This window comes from Mytilus californianus, unplaced genomic scaffold (genome assembly GCF_021869535.1).
Source record: "Mytilus californianus isolate M0D057914Y unplaced genomic scaffold, xbMytCali1.0.p SCAF_7, whole genome shotgun sequence".
NCBI classification, from domain to species: Eukaryota; Metazoa; Mollusca; class Bivalvia; order Mytilida; family Mytilidae; genus Mytilus; species Mytilus californianus.
This window is the reverse complement of record NW_026262723.1, coordinates 13,810,042-13,830,752: the sequence shown is the minus strand read 5'-3', so window position 1 is coordinate 13,830,752 and position 20,711 is coordinate 13,810,042.

Genomic DNA, 20,711 nt, shown 5'->3' with positions numbered 1-20,711 from the left:
GAATATTTAGGTCTGTAAATAAAGGTAACAATAGTATACCGCTGTTCGAAACTCATAAATCGATAGAGATAAAAACAAATCCGGGTTACAAACTAAAACTGAGGGAAACGCATCAAATATAAGAGGAGAACAACGACACAACAAAAACACAACATTAAAATGTAACACACAGAGAAACGAACTATAATATAACAATGGCCATTTTCCTGACTTGGTACAGTACATTTTAAGACAAAAATGGTGGGTTGAACCTGGTTTTGTGGCATGCCAAACCTCCCGCTTTTATGGCAACGTCAAACACAACACCAAAACGACAACATCACATGACAGGACCACAATACAAATAAATGGGAGAACATATAGGACAAAGAAACACACGAATATAATAGCTAGCAGAAGGTACTAGGCTTAAAATTCAATACGCCAGACGTGCGTCTCGTATAAACTCACTTATAAACTCGACGTCCCCAGCCATATTTATCTCAAGACTTTCACAAGTCTTAATCTATCTGATATAAAGAACCCAATTAATTTAATTACATTGAAAAATTTCTAACGAGTATCACATGTTTCATAAGCGGTTTTTAATTTGCGTTTAATTAAATTAATTTTGAGAATAATATTGTTATGCTAGGATTTCAAAGAAATTTGAAACAAAGGTGTAATGTGCTCTTCAAAATTGATTCCCGGTGTCACACATTACCCGTCGCTGCTATTTCAAAATGACCTTCAAAATACACGACAAAATGTATAGTTAGAATTTGTATAGATACATAGAACATATCCTGAAATAATTCAGACGAGCCAATTTTACAATTTGAAGATGCAGATTGCATTCAACATAGAAACAATGCACGTATCTTGTGTAGATGATTTCCAAGTGAGATTTATGAGTAATAATTACTGAGTGCCATAACAGAAATAACAGGATTTGTATTGACTGTGTTACATTTGATTTTTTTTTTCAATCTAGTATCTATCAAATAAAAATTTGGCTTTACAAATATTTCCTTCTTACTGTATAGTGAAATTTGCGGTTGTAAAAAAAATGAAAACAACACTTTATAAATTTTATTCATCTAACGCGCTTTTCTGGATTATCTTCATGAGGAAAATTTAAGCCAAATATTAGAAATCCACGAATGTATAAGAACCGATACAGTTGAATGACTTTAGGTCAAAAAAGGACCTTAAATAATAGACCAATCTATCCAAGGTCAACTTTGCTTGAGGGAGTTGACACCTTAGTTTCTTAATCATTTCTACATAAATAAACGAATAAATAAGCATGTCATTACCAAAGTACTGATTACTGAGGTAATCATACCATCGGGGACTGGTTGTTAACCAGCAGAGGTATCGACCCAGTGATAACAAATAAAAACAACACTTTATACATTTCAGGCGTCCAAAGCTCCTGTCATGATTTACCTTCATCAGGATTGCTTAAAGACAAATATTTGACAGCCACTCATGTATAGAACCGAAACATTTTCAATGACCATAGAAGGACCTTAAATAAAAGCCAAATCCATCTAAGGTCAACTTTGTCTGAGGGAGTTGGAACACTCTCACAACAATAGAAATGCGATATTCGTTCAAGTAAACCAAACAGTTCTGGTAGAAAAGAAACCACATTTCCTAGGGACATTTCAAAAGAATGTATGACAGGATATAAAATCATTATGTACTCACACTTGATAGGGAAAATAGCACGCTGTTTGATAAATAGATTTTTTGGTGATCGACGTGGGTACGACAAAACGCCTTTCAAAATTAAACGATGACTATTGCCAGTCGTGTATAACCAAATATGGGATTTGTATGATTGATCGTATTTCGGGCCTACTTTATAAAAGAGGGACGAAAGATACCAGAGGGACAGTCAAACTCATAGATCGAAAACAAACTGACAACACCATGGTCAAAAATAAAAAGACAAACAGACAATTAATAGTACAGATGACACAACATAGAAAACCAAAGACTAAGCAACACGAACCCCACCAAAAATTGGGGGTGATCTCAGGTGCTCCGGAAGGGTTAGCAGATCCTGCTCCACATGTGGCACCCGTCGTGTTGCTTATGTTATTACAAATCCGGTAAATAGTCTAATTCGGTAAGTCACATTCGTGAAAAGGGAGGGTATTGTAGTTACGACATAAGGAACATATCCGATATCATCTGTGAAACGGTTATTCAATAACGGTCAACCAACTCGTGATGGCGTCCGTAAAATTTACGAAGGGATGACTTCAACTTCACCATTATAAATTGAATTATATTAAGTTCTTTAAATAGCAATCTTGCTAACTCAGTCTAAACATGCGACAACTTATTTATACTAAATATGTTTTTCTCAAAAGATCAGGTATAAACTTGTAAAATATATTCCTACGGACAAATACACGATGTTATGAAACCAATATATTAAGTGCAAATGATGACATTTCAGATGCACTGTCAGCACTAAATTTTATAGTAAATGCTATTTTATGGTTAAATAAATTCTTAAAGTATATCATGGGTGTATTTAATACAGTTGAGCTGTCTTCATTGGCATATTATTCTCTTTAGAATAATAAAATTCACAGAAAGACATTTTACACGAAGAAACATGGACTGTTTTCTGCACTTTGATCGGGTTGTTGTTTCTTTGACACATTCCCCATTTCCATTCTCAATTTAATTTCACTCTTACACACTGATTAAGGAAAGGATTAAGACATTGGAAAATGTTCATTTAAAGTAACAGGAAGCAAAGCACAACTAACTCTTGGTCTTTGCAGGCTACAACGGTGAGCATTTTCCCTTGAAGCAACAGATAAATAAACTAACTTGAACCTAATGACAATGAAACAAGGCACTGAAAATTAGATAAATGCATTAGCTATCCTTCATTCCAAATAACCAAACTATAGTCCTGGTCAAAGTTACGATCAAGAAGGTAAAAGAAATTGTGAGAAATGGAAATTATGATATTATTGTGGTTTCAACCGAGGAAATTGTCACAAAAACAAAATCAAAAATATTTTCAATAAATATCACATTTACCGGCAAGAGATAATGCACGAGGTCGGCATATAAATACAATATTTCTATACATTATTGGATCCCAGAAAGAAACATTTGTTTAGTTACGTTATAATGAAAGCTCTTGGTTTTAATGAAAACCTTTTTATTTATTACGGGAAAATAGAAAACACCATCGTCAAGTCTGGTCTACAATTGAGAATGAAGAAGATAGAGGAACTATTCAAAGAAAAATGTGAGCAGTCAGAATTCGAAGGTAAATTCTATAAGTATACGAGAACGTTACTTTAGAACTTCAAGCGTAGTGTTGGTCCTTACGTAGTTTGAAATTAAAGCAATACTGGTAAAGAAGAGGAGTGGACGATCTTCTTCATTCGGTGTTCGTGTTGTCCACAATACGTATAAAAGTTTATCAAAAAATTCCACAAAAAAGCGTCAGAGATATTGGTTTAGAGCATTTAAATCTGTTACGATTGGGTATTTCCTCATAGATGATAACTTTATATACCTAAACACATTGTTGCTTACTTCATGCAAATGTGATAGCAACATGGATTACACGTTCATGTGCATACTTTTGATGAACAGTGAACAATATATTTCAACGGAAAACCTCTTACAAACCTATGGAAAAAGGCTAAACGATTGATCAAACAAGAAATCGTCAAACATCTTAAGACATTAATTACCGAACTGAATTGTCCGTCAGTCCTCGTCTTAAGAAATTAATTACTGTTCAAAATCTAATGGGTTAAACGAGGCACCAGTGAATGTATCCTATCAACAATCATTAATCTGTTTTGACATCATACTAATGAAGCTGATAAGCGTGAAGAACACTATCCACTTTTAGTTTCATTTTTTCAAGCAATTCAGTGATCATGAATAAAAAATAAACAGGATTCACTTTATCAAATTACAATGAAAGTACGGTTGTATTATTCATTAAGAATAAAATTTGATAGAGCAAGGCTATATATTAAATGCTAATCCGAAAATGATATCGTACATGTGGTAACAGAGATTTAAAAAACCTTATACTTTAAAAAAGCGAATTTATGCACACATTTGATGCATTTCAATGAAAGACTCGCAGACCCCTCTCGTTCCGCGCATTCGCCGGTGTACTTAACATTATCGATATAAAGATACTTATCGACAAGTAATGGTCCTTGTGGCCTTATTATCTTGGATGTTTAGTTATGATTCCCTATTCAAAGAAAATGATAAGTATATAATGTGTTTATATGTAATTCATAGAATCGTATACATGTATATAGGTATATCATAATGCTGTTTAATTTTCATTGAGCTATTTTGAAAGCTTTGTACAAAATGACGTGGTTGTTAATTACACACATATACACACATTTGTTTACGTTCTCATTAAGTTATCAAACGCATCAAATAATTAAAAGAGTATCACTTTTAATAGAGTTCTTATATTCTGACGATTAAGTATGGTCACTCATTGCACTTCATGATCGACATATTGCGGTGCCTGATCTTCAAGATCAATGTTAACTAAAATGAAATTTATTTGACTGTTTTATCTGACACATTAAAGATATTTTTTTAAATTTTCATTATGAATTGGACTGTGACTACTATAGATTCAAAACTTGTTTTTCTTTAATGATTCGCACAGGGTTGCTTTTTGTGTTTTGTTTTTTGATTTTTTGTACTTTAGTGCTCATTACCATTATTGAGGAGTAACAATCATCATGATCATTTTAACAGGCATATATCACTTTTCGTATTTTTCCAGCGTTTTGATAATACAAAGTATTTTTCTCAGATTTTTATGTTGAAATGTATTTTATTGCATTCAAGATCCGATAACAGAATTTTCACGATCCATTCGCACTACATTTGACCACCGTTTCTTACACTGTAGTATTTTATAATGTTTTTTTCTCGATATAGACTGAAGAATCCTACTACGATGTTTTATTTTGAAATTATTTATATAAACATGACATAATATAACCGATCTGGTTAATTTTAATCAATGTAAAAACATTTGATTGATTCAAAACACCGGATTTGTCTACTACACAAAATCGTTTTAAGCACTATAATATACCAGAAAAATGTACCGAGTGGAACATTTTATTATACGATTTTATCATGTTCATGACTAAAAATAAATTAAAAAAAAAACTGTCGATAACATCTCTACTACAGAGGACATATTGAGGGGAAATTGAAATATTAAACTTAACGTAATGGTGTTTGAAATGTAGAATGTGTAAGTCGAGTTGATTGATATTTGTTATCTTACCAATAAGTGAGAAACATTTCTTGCTTCATTCAGTAAGATGTAGAATGTGTAAGTCGAGTTGATTGATATTTGTTTTCTTACCAGTCAGTGAGAAACATTTCTTGCTTCATTCAGTAAGATGTACTTCGGAATAAATAAAAATATCTGTGTATCTGTAGTGCAAAAATGTATAGATATTTATTTGAATTTGTCTTTCGACGTACACTACCAAACTAAGAACAAATTGTACATTTTGTCTTAAATTTTCGTTATTTATTTCTTTGAACTCTAACAATTTATATATGAATTAAATACTTAATAATTTCCACGACATGGCCTTTCTGTCCCCCCTTTTTTATTTATTATTTTAATGCATGTATTTCGAATGTAGAATGTTTTGACTAATTTGATAAGGTTCGTGAAATTGTTGAGTAACAGTTCGTATTTAGGGGTAATCGTTTATTTCAAATTAGTTTAAATTTAAGAAAAAAAGATCCAAGTAATAATTAATATAGCGAATGTTAATTTGAAGTATATAAACAAGCTAAGAAATAAAAACGTATTAGATTTCAATTTAAATGTTATTTATTCTTACACGTACCATACGCGTTAAGAATTACTTTGACTTTTGTTGTTACGACCTGAAACTGTCCATTAGAAGCTTTAAAAACTGTTAATTTCAGTAAACACTGAGAACATTTAGACAATGCCCTTATAAAAATAGTGTGGAAATAATGGCAGAGAAAATTGACCCTACCCTTTACAATTGAAAAAAAAGGAAAATAACACACAAAATACCGAACTTCAAGGGAAATTCAAAACGGAAAGTCCTTTATAAAATGGCAAAATCAAAAGCTCAAACACATCATTCAAACGGAAAACATCTGTCATATTCCTGACTTGGCACCAGCATTTCCTTATGTAGAAAATTGTGGATTAAACCCGAGGTATAATGTTTGTTTGACTTCATTCACGAACAATCATTTGCGGTTATTTCAATGTATAACATTTTTGTTTTTATTTGCATTTGAGCAGGTTGTTGAACCAATTTATGCGGCTCGTGTTTAGCTGAAAATTTGTCTTCCAAAATTTCTCTTTTCATGCTGCGCAAATGTTTTAATGAATTAATTATTTCGTGACTGGATGTTGCACCAAAAGAATTAGATACAATGTATACATATTTTTTTTATTACTGAGCCCTGTGTAGAAAACAGGAGTGTTAATGTGTATTTCTGGTTTACCTGTAGTTTGAATAGACTTTTGATAAATCGTAATCAGAACTGTACTCGACAAAAAATATTGCTAGTTAAAAGTCAGAACTATACTGGAATGAATTTTAGCTGTGCACCGGCCAAATCTGCACTTTTTGACAGTTTTTTTTAGCTGGATCTTTTGTCTTAGGTGCGAAGTTGAGTTCAGACTGGTCAGCGCAGATCAGATTATTATCAAGTATAAATTAAGCCTGTTTAGTATGGTTAAGACTAAGGACAAACCGAGTTAAACTAACAGTTACCTGATTCCCTGGGTTAAAGTCTGAAAGTAAAATACACCCAAGTCCAAATGTAGAGTTAAGCAACCATGATAGGTCACTGTGCGTCCGTCTACAATTTGAAAAAAAACGTACCATTTAGACAGCTATAAAAGGACCCCGACATGACGATTTGTGCAACTATTCAAACAAAAGAACAACAGCCTGATTTAATATAAAACAACTAGCTGAAAATAAATAACACAGACAGGGATTAAAAAACTACTGTATTTCAGGCTCCTGACTGTCTACAGGTACACAAGCATGTGGCGGGGTTAAACATATTTGAGAGCACTCAACCTGGGACAATATATTTTCTTGTCTGATTCAAATGATTAATATTCATGACACATGTTCTTTCTGTAAACATCATCATGTACGCTTGATATCACAAAAGTAAGCTCTTAGTTTACTTTGTTTTGGTAGTCTTAATCTTATATCATTACAATAATTATATTGAGAAGTTTAAATAATGGAATTTCATTTTTGATTACTTCTCTTATTTTTTCAAGGAATAAGTTTTTATCACATTTGCAATTCTTGTTTTCAAATGTATCTATAGATGTAAACACGATTCGTAAACAACGAATGTTTGAAGGGGCAAAGATCATTTTTAACCTAATAATTTTCAGGAACGCATGATTAAATTCTCGATTTTTTGTATGAGATGTTTGATTATCTACTTTGTATTGATGTATTAGCATGATTAAAAGGAATCTACATCAATCAACCAACCACCATGAAACACAAAAAACTAAGATATAAAAAAGGCGATTTGATGTAACAATACAAATCACCAAAAACATGACTATTTGTATAGATGTAAACATACGGTCTTCAACAATGAAAAATTGTTTAACGAATGTAGAGTATATTCTACTTCAACAATGTTCAAACTCTTAATGTCTAAAATGGGTATAAATAAATTTAACAGATATGACAAGCTAGTATATGCCATCAAAACATTTCAAAAATTAGAAAAAAAACTTGAAACATTAAAGGTAAAACATAACCCTATATTTGACAAGGTTCATGTTCTGGGACAATCGATTGAACACCATAAGTTTTGATGTTTCATGCTCCTTTTAACAAAAATATTTTAGTTTAAATTAACTTGTTTTATGTGTTGTGACACAATTGGTTAACTAACAATAAATATATAATAATATAAACTGAATCTAGATATATTTTAACTGCCCTTACCTGCGGTTTTTAGAATCGTCAATCAATATTCAATTAGAAAATTGCTAATAGTTAAATTAATTTCTAGTAACCGTAGAAATATTATCCAAATCATCTAACGATATGTATAACAATGAATTGATAGCCGCGGTTTTCTTTATTTATTTATATATGACGAAGCAAGTATTGGAAAAACTGTTGAACATCTTCCCTTTCGCGGAGGCGTTATTCTTTCAATCAAAACCAAGCTTAACACATAGTAATCGTCAGAGTGCACAGTTTTACCTCAATTATGTATTCAAAATGAGAAAAAAAACAATTAGCGACATAATATGATAATAATAAAACATATTTTGTCACACATAAAGACAACACATCATTTAAGTGAGATTTTAAAGTAACAGTTTTGGAAGTTTGTTGAAAAAAGTTTTGATTGTTAGATAATTTAATACAATATTTTAATCTAATAATCACGTAATAGGGTTGGACACAAGTTATTACAACTTATATTAAGTCCTCTTCTTGCATATCAAAATGATAACAGCAAAACACATAAATAATAAATATTTAGTTATAGAAAACAAATAAATTTGGAAAACTTACGTACATTTTTTGTTCTGAAATGCAGGGAAACAGAATGCGCAAATATTTCCATTAAAGTACCAATGTGCAACGAACTGATGTCTTAAAACACACGAAACAGTAATATAACTACTATCTGAAAGATTTGTGATTTTCAAATTGAACTTGTGAAAACGTGGCCTTTCAAAATATCTTTACCCTAGACTTTCTGGTTTAAATAAAATTTATCTTTTGAGAAATAAAAATTAGATAAATACTTTAATTGATATGAGAATCAGGTAAATTCAGCTTAAACATTTTTTGATCAATGTAAAAACACAAGGATTGCGTCAACTTCTTCCTCCTCCAACTCATCATCATCGCCCTTTCATTTTGCTATTTAAAAAAAGATACGTGTTAATGACTTTCTACAATGTATAATTAAAATAACCTTGAAAATGTCTGGTCCATCGGTGCAACCTATTTTCAATTCAACATTAAATTAACCTAACGGCGAATATGACATTTTTTTCATTCTAGAATTGCAATAGCTGAGACGTTGTTTACCATTTATTGAAGTCAGACGAATATTTAACTGGAAAAGATGGGAAAGTCATTAAAGATCTCTGACAGACAATGAAAAACATTGTGGCACACATCAGTATCATATTGAGTTTATGTTCACGTTCATGCCTGCTGGTGTCCATGATCAGTTAGTTATGATTTAGAAAATAGAGAGTTGCGTATACACGTATACAAACGCTTAATGAAGGAAACTTGATATGTGACGTTATCATACGTGCTTTATGTTATTTTTACGTATTAATAGGATAAAGACCTAACATTAATATCATTAAGAATGTAGGATCGTATATAGGGAAGTCCTGCCACTTTTCATGAACTGTGATACAAATTGGGTTAAATTCACTTAAATTTTTGAATAAAGCAATATATGAATTAAGACAGAATGGGGTGTAACTGTACATCAATGCAACTCAACAACATAAAAACCTCAAAAGAGAGCTAGAGGTACGTAAAGATGTAAAAAATAAACTCTGCCGAAGTTCCTTACAAGAGAAGTCTTTAATTCCGGATCTAGCACTCAATAGTTGTAATGAAATATAACATTCATCTACTTGGATACTAAGTCATTGCTAACAAATGAGTTTTAGGATTACTTTCCACAGGAAATTTCAGACATTGCAAAACAAGGTTAAAATAAATGAGGCCTTTTCTACAACAGTTAAAAAAATAACTAGCCAGTGTGAACTATCGCCGTGGTTGGCAGAGTGATTTAAGCCAAAAGTACGAGATTGATATCTAATAACTTGTCACAGGGCATGCACAAACTGTTTGCCATGCCATTACTAATCCACAGTATTTGGTTGTGTCCATATTAATAAGATTTATGTTTTCTATGTTTATAACTATAAAGAGATGTGGTATGATTGCAAAGTAGACAAATATACAACAGAGACCAAATGATGAGGATGTTAACAACTATAGATCACTGTACGGCTTCAACAATGAACATAACCGATACCAGTGTATACAAAGTCCGGATCCTGAAATACCATTTCTAACTTTTTCTGTCATTTATTTCTTATTGAGAATCCTACACAAACAGACGAACATGTATGACCATAGAAAAAAAACAGAATTGTTTTCCTGATACAGATAAAAATGTGGACGGGTTCTTATCTTGCCTAAAGCATTCATGGTGTAATATGTAAATCGATACACAAATAGATACGAGATATGTGTAAGTGTACGAACAGAGCGTGCATGAGAATTAAAAGCAGCAGTTCAGTTTTATTTTCAGAAAAATATACCTTTTAACAAAATCATTAATATTGTATAACAGGTTTGGTCAATCAGTTTATTGATATTGATTTAAATTCCAATGTGTTGCTTCGTTATGCAGTACATGTTAACTGTCGAGTAATTATACAACACTTTCATTTTTACTGTAGGGGCGATTCATTTGTATTGTATATTCGGTGCATTTTCTCAGAAGGAATTTTATTCATTTTCATCAAATAGTCTTAATTCAGCCGACTGGTACACAAACTAAATAAAGTCAGAAGGATTTGATAATGCCTACGTTGTGATTAAAAGTGTCATATATAACACATCAATAAAATATGTCAAAATAGCATACAATATCCAATTCTATTTCTCTAATAATTTGTCCGGATCTATATCTAGGGTAAATGACATTTCATCATTAAATACATCTTGGACAGTTAAGCACACCCACGCCACTGAACAGTCTATACCTAGGATACTATACATCACTTACTAATGAAACGTCATTAATGGATGCATCTTGGATTTAAATCAAGAGCGTTCACATGACCACTGACTGGTTATGTTTGCAGTTTAGGTTTATATCTACGGTGCTATACACCCAGTACCGATGCAACTTCATCAGTGCGTCTTTGGTGGACAGACAGAAAAACTCGCTGTCGCAACTTGACATATATATTTTCACTTGAATAACTTTGGATAATTATATGTCACAAGCCGTTGAATCTGTACCAGTGCGTACATCTTACACATTAAAGAACGCCCAAGTAACAACCAAGAAATTTCAGTTATGTTTGAATACCTTACAGATTACCATTACAAGTAAGCAAATACGGTAATTTTAAGAATACAATGACATAATGAGAACAGGTTATTGTTACAAGTTTTAATGGTTCTGTACTCAAGTAAACATGTATTGTTTATGGGGCCAGCTGAAGCACGCCTCTTTGTGCGGGATTTTCTCGCTTTGTTGAAGACTCATTGGTGGCCTTAGGCTGTTTTCTGAAAGAGACACATTCCCCATTTTCATTCTCAATTTTACGATATGATTGCATTTCATACTGTAAATATAATCAATATTAAAGTAATCAAATGAATATTGTCCGTTGTTGTATATCCAATTATCACAAGTCCACAATGAAAATTTATCGCACATCCGAATATCTCACATCGCAAATAGTTGCACTTATACATGTAGTTAATATGAATCGCTTTCAATAATCGATATTATAGATTATGTTGCTTTTTTAACACTTATTTGGACTTAATTCCTGTCACTGTGCTTTGAAAAGTCATATTCTAATGAAATAAAAAATAAAAAAGAAGCAAATCAATGGCCGGAGAAAATATTGCGAGGTTTTTATTAATGCAAAAAATGCAACAGTATCAATTTTGCAATAATAAAAATTCGCGGATATTGATTTTAGAAGTATATTCTCTTCACAGAATTTTCACAATCGCATCAAATAGACTTCATATTAATGCCAGTGGTCAAGGATTCGCAATAATAAATGCACGCATTTATTTCTGACTTTATATAGTACATTGTTTGTTTATCCATTGTTGGTATTTCCGTGTGCATGGTTTTATTTCATTTCTATTTTGGTTCTTTTAAATGTTTACCTGAAGGATTATCAATCACTCTCGATATCAAGTCTATTCCCATGTGAATAGTGTGGCCTTTTCTGAAGGCGTGTTTTCTGAAATTCGATGGAAAAAAGTATTAAAATTCAAATATTCAAGTAAATACTAGGTGTGATACTACACGGAATCAAATTAAGCCGTTTTTTATAACTTTTTTTTGTCTTGTTTCATGTACTCTTAATACAACAAATGATCTGTTAAACGGAAATTAACAAAATCTCTGTCTACATTTTATGATAATCTTTATATAACACTGATATTTCCGTGAAGATTTCACAAAAGTGTATTAAAGTTAAAGTCTGTTATTCAACAGATTCATGACATCAGCTCATCTCACAAGGGAAGCTTTGAAATTTTAAAATCATATGACCCTTAAACAAAACGATAACTAAATAGCTTATTTTTGTTAAAAACACGTGTACATAGCATTCTTTTAAAAGAAAATCAGTTATTTTATCCAAATCTAAAAAAAGGTACTGCTAATCAATTATTACTTCTCCGTACCAAAACTGACACCTTTCGTTAGAAATTCGGCAATCACACAAGAATGTAAAATACGTTTTTTTTTATATTTCCGTGTTGAAGATATATTCCCGAGCGAGTACTAGATAATACCAAAGAGTACTAGATTAGTTATTGTTCACCGAGTTGACATCCCTTAAAGAAAAGATAAACTCTTAAAAGGGAAGATGACAATTATCGATTCTAAAAGAAAAAAAATAATCTTAATCCACCATTTTCTACATAAAGAAATGCCTGTACCAATATAAAAATAAGATGTGGTATAATTGCCAATGAGACAATTATCAATGAGACAAATCTCCACCAGAGACCAAATGACATAGAAATAAGCAACTAGTCAGGAATATGACAGATGTTTTCCATTCGTTTGATGTGTTTGAGCTTTTAATTGCCAAGGGACGTTTTGAATTCTGATATTCTTGGAGTTCGATATTTTTGTTATTTTACATTTTAAGGTGGTACCCAACACCTTGACTAATATTAATTTGGCTCGTTTAATTTTCATAAAATTTTGACCAAATGTTTAATTTGACCCTTTGACAAAAATATAAAAATTTCAAAAAATTTGAACCAATCACTCTATCAGAAAAATTTCATTGGTTATATAGCAGTTTGACAAACACCAATTTTGATCATTGAGAAGCTTAATATTTCCTTAACAATACAACGTAATTAAAACGTTTAGCTGATTTTTACAGAGTTATCTCCCTGCAGTGTTAGGTACCACCTTAATACACCAAATCATTTTAACGACTGTTAACAAAAAGTTAAATTAACAATTGGGAACGCATGGGAAAAAAACACCACACAAATCAATATCGCTCTATCATCTCAATGAATAAACAAGTGCTCACCCCAACATTCACGATTCTATGTAAGCTGTTTATAAACATGATAAAGATCAACCTCGGCATCAAAACTTGAAAATTAATTAGCAGCTACAGTTTTCGATCAACAATCACCGAATGAAATATCTTTGTTTCGTTATAAATGTTATTTATAAAGACCTGCACAGATGACTTAGTTTAGTATATATGCATGCATTATGATTCAATCATTAATTTTCTTCAACACTATAATCACCAGAAACTCGTTTCATATGACTTTAAAATGAAAGAAATTAAGATGAACAAAGATGTTTAGGAGGAAAAAACATAGTATAGAATTAAGAAATATTTCCTTCGTGTCATGCTCTGTGCTCATTTCAACATGGGAAGGCATCATATTTGTCAATATTTTACACCGCGCGCAAGCGTAGAGCATGACATGAGGGTATTATTTTGATTCCAATAGCACAAATACGGTATTTTTATAGGTCAAAGCATACGTAACTTCCTTACGAATGTTTGACTGTTCCCCTCTCCTCCCTACAAATTATGTACATTACATTTTCATATCTATTAAGTTTTAAAACTAATAGCAAGGTAAATACATGATGTTTAGATAACATTTTATAATTCAATTTTATGTAAGCAGCAAAAACATACATTTTTTGTTAGGATAAAAATGAAAATAGCGAAAATGTAAACAGTATATTTGTGCGCATGTGTCAAACATTTTTTTGTGGTAAAATAAGGACGTCATGTTAGAACTATAAATATACAGCGAATGGGTATGTTTAATGGATCAATATGAATAACAACCCGTATAATATTATATACTAAAGCATAAATGATTTTGTTTAAAATGAATTATTCTGTTTTGTATCAGTTTAAAAGAACATATAGTTTCAAATCATGACACTGAATCTAACTTTCAGTGTGTTTTTTTATTTCGATCAACACTAGTACAGCCATGAGTGAACCAGATCCCTCTAAACATGAATTCATGCCAATTCAGACATCTTCGTAAAGTATAATTAACGATAGATAAAATTTACAGAAGCAGTATTTTGCACTATGAATTTAAGTTTTTAGCATAAGATTCAATTTCATTGTTGTCACTGGTCGTCAAGCAAGCAACGAACATCAATAAAGAAATAAATCAAGTTCATATCAGATACTTTTTTCATCCTACATTAAAAGAAAGCAATGAAGCGGTTGAAATATGTTTTTCGTCATAAAGAGAAAGACATGTCTGTCTGTGACAAACCATTAAAGAATCTGTAAATGTAAAAGTTAAATTTCTTCACGAGTTTTTGTTTTAATTTATTTCATAGATAACTATAGTAAAACCTACGAACCTGTCCATATTGGTATACTATGTGGCAAATTCAACAATAGATTGATTCTAGTGTGATTTGAAGAAGGAAAATTCAACACTTACTAAGAAAGAGTATTTTATGCTCATACATTTATAAATATTTGTAGGCAATGTAATCTGAAACATTAACTTTGTAGTAGCCTAGGAAGACATTGTTTATGTATAAGCATATTCAATTTTATTATTTAGTATCGTTCTGTTTAGAAATCAAATTTTTCACTTTGCTACATGTACGTCAGATGAATGTTTGTGTGTCGCTTGAGTGAGTGAGATATGAAGACAAAAGATAAACAGTCATTTTAAAAATTAAAACGACCTTTTATTCAAAAGTTTAATTGGCCAATTATTTCAAGTGATACAGTATCACTTTGATTACAAAAGTTTTCCCCGCAAACACTTAATACACAATTGTATCACAATTTTAACCTTTATATTGATTACATGTTTTATGGACTTATATAAAATAAAACAAAATGTACAAACAAAGAAACTTTACTATTTTACAAAATTGAGAAAAGTTAAATTTCCAATCGAGTACATACAATAGAAACGATGTCAGAAATTTGAACGGTGTTTGATGGTAGATCTTGCCCTGAATGATTGTATTGTAATATCAGCTGTTTCATCTCCTGGATCCCTAGTCATTGCTTTTGGATTTTTTTATTTGGATTACTGTCCACAAGAATTATACGCATTGCAAAAATAATATGTTTAAATATACATATATATTAAAAAAACTGTAATCTATAACAGCTTAAAAAAACTTGACAGTTTACACTTTTTATAAGTTTATACATTTTTCAAACAAGAGGGAAATTGCTAAGCATCCACCAACCAATCAATCACGAGAAAGTATCTGTAACATATGAAAAACATTAAATAAAGGTTGTAATAATTTCTGTTGACAGAATATTTGGAACAAATGACTATACAAAATGCAAAAATTGCACAAGAATTATATAAGATCGTTGTCTTAATTTATATGACATGGACATGATGGAGAAGTAGATATGTCATCAACTTGAGAGTTTTGAATATCACTTTGGTATCTTCCGCCTCCCTTTCATACATGCATAAAGAAAACAAAAACAGTTGCTGGGCGAAATGATATAAAAGATGACTGACTAAATGAGAGCGATAATGTTTGCATATTATTTAAAAGCAGCATTTGATCTTTAGGAGACTATACAATGTCGATGAATGATGTTTGACTAGATGATTCATACCCTAACAAAGAGTTACTGTTTTCAAGTTTATCATTTCCCCCGTAAATCACAGTATTCAATACAAACGATATACATTTTTATAGAAAAATTATATAGATCCTCAGTCACGTTAAGATTCTAGATTATTTCTGTTTAACAATATCAACGGATAAATGTTTATCCACGAGATCAAAATAAATATTTCAAACAAAAACAGTTTTGCCTCATTTATACTATTGTGCTCTTAGAATTTTAAAAAGATGATTATCAATCAATCTTGATATCAAGGCTATTCCCATGCGAATAGTGTGAACCTTTCTGAAAGCGGATTTTCTGTAATTCAGCGAAACAAAGTATTTTAAACATTCAAGTAAACAAAAGGCGTTAATTAAACGATATCAAGTAAGGTAGACTTTTGTTCGTATTTCATATACTGTTATATATTAACAAATGATCTGTTAAACGGATATTAAATAGATCTATTTGTATTCTTCTTATACATTTTGTAAAACTAATATTTTTCTTGAAGATTCACAAAGGTGCAGTAATATTATGGTTATATATGATAAATGTATCAACGGATTTGCAATTTATAACGATAGATCTATAATATGTTCACTAGAGACAAAAAATGTCGTAATACACATTTGAAAAGCAAAGGGTACGGATAACGGTTCAATATGGACAACAACTCGAATAATCCGTTTAAATTGGAGTGTACCAAAAGGTAAAAAAAACATTGCTTCAAATTATTCTTTCTGTCTTCATATCAGATAAAAGGAATATGCGATTTCAAAATAAAAACACTAAATACAACTTCCCGTTTGAACTTTGATTTCCATTAGAATTAGTTCTCCGATAAGAGAACAATGTCCCTCAAAAACTTTTTTTTTAAATTTGGGTAGGCACCAAATTCAGAAATCTTCGTAAATATAGTAAATGATAGAGAGAACTTACTGTTTGTTTTGCTGACACATTGTTGTAAATATAATGGAATTCTATGCGACTGTCATACAAGTACAGGTTTAGCTAGCTATGAAACCAGGTTTAATCTACCATTTACTACGTACGGAAATGCCTGTACCAAGTCAGGATATGACAGCTGTTTTCCATTCATTTGATGTGTTTGAGATTTTGATTTTGCCATTTTATAAAGGACTTTCCGTTTTGAATTTCCCTTGGAGTTCGGTATTTTTGTTATTTTACTTTTTAACAGAAATAGTAAGATTACACTGCATATTAATTTCATTTTCAGCATAAGTTTGAATTCAATTATTGTCACAGAACGTCAATCAAGCAACACACTTCAAAAAAAAAAATACATCAGATACATTTTTTTTTATCCTACATTAAAAGAGAGCAAAATGTAGCGGTTAAAGTATGTTTCTCATAATAAAGAGGAGACATATCTGTCTGTGACAAAACAAAAAAAGATTCTGTTGAAGTAAATGTTAAAGTTCTATATCTGTTTCAAATTATTTTAGGGATAACTATAATAAAACCTACTGACAAATTACGTATGTTTAGTCATATTCAACTGAAATCTTCTTAGTGTAGATTAAAGAAAAAAGTTCCAATACTTACTGGGATAAAGTATTGTATGTGTATATTGTTTTATATTTATTTAATAAGTTATTACATTCTGTGCATTGTCATGTTACCCAATGATTTTGTTACATAAAACGCTAGAAACTCTCCATCTCCAAAATTTTATGGTATGATCCAATGGTTATATATACGACGTTCAATGCTTTAACCTTGCTAGTTTTCAATGGCCGTGAATATTTTTGGAGACGGTACGATTAAGTATCTATCTGATTAAAATCCCCCCATATAAGATATGCAGACATTAAATAAGGACTTATGTTTGAAATTGTAATACCAATAAATTGTAATTTGTCTAAATCATTTTGAGTGGTAACACTGGCACTTTGATTACAAAAATTTCCCAGCATTTTTTTTTCATATCTCGGCTTTTCCCTATCTGATGTATTAAACGCTCTTTGATGTACCTTTGATGTCTCTTAGTGTTCGGAAATAAAAAGGGGAAAGTTGAGTCCTCAAAAACTAGTTTAACCCAAGGACACGTTCTTGCGACGGTTGAACCCCATGACAGGAGCCTCTTTAGTGCTCGTTTTAGGTCATACCTGATTCATACGATATTTATCATGTAGGAAGTATGATGTTATTGTTGACTTTGTTTAGACATTAATTTAACATGTTAAACTCTAGACGACACTTTGTTTAGACATTTGTTTAACATGTTAAACTCTAGCCGACTTTGTATAGACATTTGTTTATCATGTTAAACTCTAGCCGACTTTGTATAGACATTTGTTTAACATGTTAAACTCTAGCCGACTTTATTTAGACATTTGTTTATCATGTTAAACTCTAGACGACTTTGTTTAGACATTTGTTTAACATGTTAAACTCTAGCCGACTTTGTTTAGACATTTGTATAACATGTTAAACTCTAGCCGACTTTGTATAGACATTTGTTTATCATGTTAAACTCTAGACGACTTTGTTTAGACATTTGTTTAACATGTTAAACTCTAGACGACTTTGTTTAGACATTTGTTTACCATGTTAAACTCTAGCCGACTTTGTATAGACATTTGTTTAACATGTTAAACTCTAGACGACTTTGTTTAGACATTTGTATAACATGTTAAACTCTAGCCGACTTTATTTAGACATTTGTTTATCATGTTAAACTCTAGACGACTTTGTTTAGACATTTGTTTAACATGTTAAACTCTAGCCGACTTTGTATAGACATTTGTTTATCATGTTAAACTCTAGCCGACTTTGTATAGACATTTGTTTATCATGTTAAACTCTAGACGACTTTGTTTAGACATTTGTTTAACATGCTAAACTCTAGCCGACTATGTTTAGACATTTGTTTAACATGTTAAACTCTAGACGACTTTGTTTTGTCGGGTGTTTTCTCTCTGATGCATGTATAACAAACATTTCTTTTTTCATTAATCACGTATTGTCTAGGGAATGTATCTAAATGTTAATTGATAACAAATCATGATAATGTTGTGAAACATTAATTTAAGTATTGATTTAATTGGGTCTGGATATTTTTTTCTTTGTTACAATGTTTTCCAAGGACAAATGGAATACGTGCGTCTCTGTCTGATTTGATAGGTTTCCCTAATTTAGCACTTTCTTAATATTAACGATACTCGTTTCACAAAGTACTCGGGTAATCTCCAGTACTAAAGGGACGCCTTTTTCATTTAAAGCTACTTCTTATTGATATAAAAATGATTTCTTGGGTTCCCACGTCAAGATCACAAATGATTATTTAGTTTTTGATAAAAATATTTTTCACATTTCTATATCAATAATACGAGGAAGATGGCTAGGGAAAACATTGAGAGGGGCTGTGTTAATGTGACAGCCATGATCTATAAGAGGAAACAGTAGTTAACCAATATTCTAATCTCGTAAATTCATTCCAAATGTTAAAATCAAGTGAAAACAACTAACTGAATTTCATGAACCCAAAAAAAGAACGCAACCTAAGATGTTAATAGGACAACAGCCTTCTGCTAAATGCATTGATCGCGTCATGAGAATCCAATTCCAGTCAAAACTATGATACGATCAGGCAATTCGACAAAGATCAATGTTTTGCATGGTCTTCGACATAGATCGATGTTTTGGGTGGTCTTCGACATAGATCAAGATTTTGGATGGTCTTCGACATAGATCAATATTTTAGACGGTCTTCGACAAAGATCAATGTTTGGATGGTCTTCGACATAGATCAATATTTTGGATAGTCTTCAAAAAAGACCCAGTATAGCAAGTTATGAAAATCCCATAGAACACAAAATGTTAGACAATTTAAAAAATAGGAAATGTTCAAAGCAATGCATTATATTATTATGAATACAGTTATATCTAATTTTTCTGTTTACAAGTTTCTTCATCTTCTGTAATCGATTTAAAACTACTTAAGTGGTCCATATCTAAAAAATGGTAAAAAGGCCATGTTTTATAAAGTAACCATGTGCAAGTCTTTTCTCATATACATGTACGTAAAACCAAATAACGGTAATTCCTCTCATAGATTTTATTTTCTTTTTACAAAACGTTTTCCCTCTAAATTGTAATTACATTTTTAAACCATGATGAAAGCTTGAACTAGCTTCCTTTGAAATTTAACATATTAAGTAACATAAAAATAAGTACCACAGTCTCTACTAAACTGTACTATTTATCTGGACTCCGGTTGATTAAGACCGTAACATGTGGCATCGACACTAGTATGTGGCTGTGAACGTATTTTGCATGATAAAACTCTTTTCGTGTTTTATGGTACGTGTTAAAAGGTTTTTTTTATCATTGGCACACGTGCATACCCTACAATTACATCTCACCTTGTTCGTGTCACTTTGCATATATTTCGGTTTAACACTTGTCGTCCGTCAAGTATGATTATCTCAATATGAAGTCAATGTTCTAAAGAAAATACTGAAAGGAATTTTCTGAAAACTGAAATTAAAACGATTTTCTTCTGATTTAATAGCAAGTTAATCGACACCTCAAGGACAGCTTTTTGTAAAACAACTCTATATTTTAAACAATTCTTTAGAAGTTACAATGAACTTTCATTGCGTGTACTGTTGGAATCAATTTTAACAGGAGAAACACAACGTATTAAAGACTTCTAGCACACGTGATTTTAAGTAGATTTATTTTAATTACAATTGCAAATAAAACTTATATTTTCTTG